This window comes from Malus domestica, chromosome 16, assembly GCF_042453785.1.
Source record: "Malus domestica chromosome 16, GDT2T_hap1".
Lineage (NCBI taxonomy): Eukaryota > Viridiplantae > Streptophyta > Magnoliopsida > Rosales > Rosaceae > Malus > Malus domestica.
In genome coordinates this window covers 37183574-37186819 of record NC_091676.1, presented here as the reverse complement: position 1 = coordinate 37186819, position 3246 = coordinate 37183574, and the positions used below count along the sequence as shown (strand labels likewise).

Here is a 3246-nt window from a genome sequence, read left to right as displayed (position 1 = left end):
ATCACCACCGCAATTATGTTTGCGTTTTTTTTTTATCTTCTTTTGCTTTTGTTTTTTCTTTTGCTTTTGTGTTTGCGTTTTTTTTTTTTTTTTTTTTTTTTTTTTGCTTTTGCTTTCCATCGCACTCTCTCTGTCTCTTCACCTGGCAGACAAAAGGAATCATAATAATAGGAAGCTTATCTTTTGCTTTTCTTCTTTTCTCTTTTCCTTTTTCTTTTCACTTTCCACTGCACCTTTGTCTCTATCCTAGATCCGTAAGGCCAAGTGGTGTGCAATGTTGGCTCATGCACTGTCTCCGACCAAAAACACGCGGCTGAAATCGACGTCGTCCTTGACCCCCGAATCACGATCTTCGTCGCCGTTAATAACCCAGTTGGAGGCTGCCCAGCAGTCTTCATAGGCAATGGGGAGCGGGTACTCAGGGGCTAATCTATAATTTACTAAAATTGCGATGGCGTTGGCTTCTGCAACAAGGTTGTTGAGGCTGGTGTGGTAATACGGGTCGGTGGCTGAGGATATGCAGAAGGCGCCACCATGGAGGTATACGACTAGGGGGAGTTTTGTGCCAAGTTTGGTGGTGATGGGTCGGTACAGTTGGGCTGAGACGCCGGTTTGGGGTAAGATGACGATGTTTTTGGATAAAACTCCGGTTTCGGGGTCTAAGCCGGGAGGAGCGACTTGGGTTCCGGTGAGTCTGTCGATTGTGCCATCTTTGAGGACCTGGAGGTATGGAAAGACTTCGAGTAACACTTTTGGTGAGGTGGTTGCAGCCATTTGTACGAAAGAGAAATAAGGAAAGGAGAAGAGGAGGAGAAGGACAGGGGTGTCGGTGAACGTGAATCCCCTTTAGGTTTGTAGATGGGATCTGGATCTCGAATTTGTAGATAGGATCTGGATCTCGAATTTGTCCAAAGAAGTCAAAAGCAATTCCCTTTGGGTTGGTAGGAGGTAAGACTGATTGGGATGGAGAGGCCGCAGGAGGTGTCGATGTGACTTGACCCTCTATAGGGTTGTTGACAGGTGTCGGTGTCACTAGCTGGTTGACAAGACAGGACTTTCGCAGTTGCAGAGCTTGAACTGGGCTGCCCAATCTGATGAGAGGTTACCACCGGAGGAGTTGTTGGTGGCAGGTGCAGAGCACTGCCAAGGGGTTCTGAGCTTACTTTCTCTCTCTAGCTTTGGTTCGGCTTGGATTTTCTTCTCCCTCATCCTTCTCCTTGTATCTCCTTATGTCTCAGTTGGGGTTTTTTCTTTTTCTCTGGCCCTTGATGTTTACAGAAGTAAAAAAACCGAGTGATGAGAAAGAGAGTGTGTGTGTCTGTGTGTCTGTAGGTTTTGCAGATTCACGGCGGAGGTGAAAAAAATGAAAAAGAAACGATATAGCCTTTTTGTGTCGATTTCCCACAGACGGCGCATAGCCTTTTTGTGTCGATTTCCCACAGATGGCGCCAAATGTTGATGCACAAAACCGGAAGGGTCTTGGAACAACGTAAATCCGACCGTGAATCTGCAATAAAGTAAATAACACAAGATGTATCGTGGTTCACCCCAATGTTTGGGCTACGTCCACACTGATATTGTATTTCTCTGAAATGATTGTGAGGGAGAGAGCCTCTATAATGTGAGAGTGAGAGCCTAGCTCTGAATATGAGAGGGGATGTGAGGCTTGCCCCCATTGTGAGGATGAGGAGTCCCTTTTATAGAATAAGGGCTCCTCACTTATTACATATTTGCCCCTTCTTTTATTACATAATTACATTTGAGTCCACCGAGTATTTATACGAGGTCTAAATACGGAGGCCCTTAGTATGGTATAAATAGAACTCAAGGCATTTAATTAGCCTAAGAATAACATTGACGGCCCCCTGGCCACACGCCTCTGCACCAGCCGTCGCAGTTGGTGGTCGGCCGCCCCCGCTCACCGGAAAATTCAACTATTTCTAAAAATTCTCAAAAATTATAGAAATGAAAATCTCAAAGAATAGAGCAAACTTTATACCTGCTGCCAAGGCCAATTTGGCCTGGAAAGGCCCTAATTTCATCAAACCCATTGGAAAACCCTAGTATTTGGGTGGCTTCAATTCTCTCTCCTCGGTGTTCCACCGCCCCTATAACTGATTGGACTCCGTTCAAGGGCTCAAGGGAAGTCTAATGGTGGTGGAGATCGAGGAAATTCATTTCATAAATGATGGATTTCACCACCATACAACGTGCACCCTTCCGGTGCTATCTCACGAAAACGTGATCAATTCGTGTAGATTTATGGCTGAATATGGAAGAGGAGATGATGCTGAGTTGATTCCAGGTGGTGGGTGGCTGGAATTCGCCGGAAGAATGGTGCAAAACCATCGAAAAATCACATGGGGTGGCCGGGTTTTGAAACGGGCCGGGTTTTGAAACGGGTCGCGCGGGTCGAAAGGGAACCCGGCCTGTTCCTCTCCTTCTTTCCTTCCTCCTTTCCCCTCCTTTCCCTTCTCTGATTCGTCCCTCACTTCTCTCTTCTTTGTGGTTGGCCCAACACCTTCCTCTCTCCTGTTCCGATTGGGCAGCTCTGCCCATTCTCTTTCCTTCTCTGTTTTTTCCTCCTCCTGACACCTTCATCTTTCTTTTTCCCCTAATTCTAACAACAACTAATAAAATAATAATACTTCTCAATATATACATATAAAAATATATATATAAATAGTAACCAAAATAAAAGTACTTCTCGGTTTAGAGTTCTGTAGAACTTTAACCGTAACTCCAAATCCTCTTCTGCTTGCGTCTACAAGCGCACGCTGTCGAATACTTCAGGGATACGCTAAAGCAAAATTTCATACACCTCACTATACACTGATCAACAAAAATCAAAACCCTTGCCTCTAAGGGCACTTTCGTAAAATCATGCCTTTAAAATTCATAAAATCGTAAAATTAGGGGCGAGCTGTCACACATTTAATATGCTGGCATTAAATAGAGTTTAGGGACTAAAATCAAATTTTAATCTTGTATAAGACATTTTTTCTAAACTTCATCTTATTTAAGGATTAAAATCTAGTTTTCTATTATTAGAATTGAAAGGTAGTTTGTGTGACTTGGAAAGTGCACACGGCTTACAAAACGCCTTACTTAAGGTAGATAAAGAACCTAAAGATAATTTAGAGAAAACTTCAGAAGACGGATGACCAAGACGAGAGTGCCACAAGGAGGAAGAGACAGCAGAGAAGATGGGGGGACGAGACGGAGTATAGGTGACCCTTATAGGAT

At 44.1% G+C, this 3246-nt stretch overlaps 1 pseudogene; it reads right to left on the bottom strand.

The window, feature by feature from the left end:
• Positions 1–246: 246 nt before the first annotated feature.
• Positions 247–790, bottom strand: LOC114822876 (probable carboxylesterase 2; annotated as a pseudogene).
• Between the last annotated feature and the right edge of the window lie 2456 nt (positions 791–3246).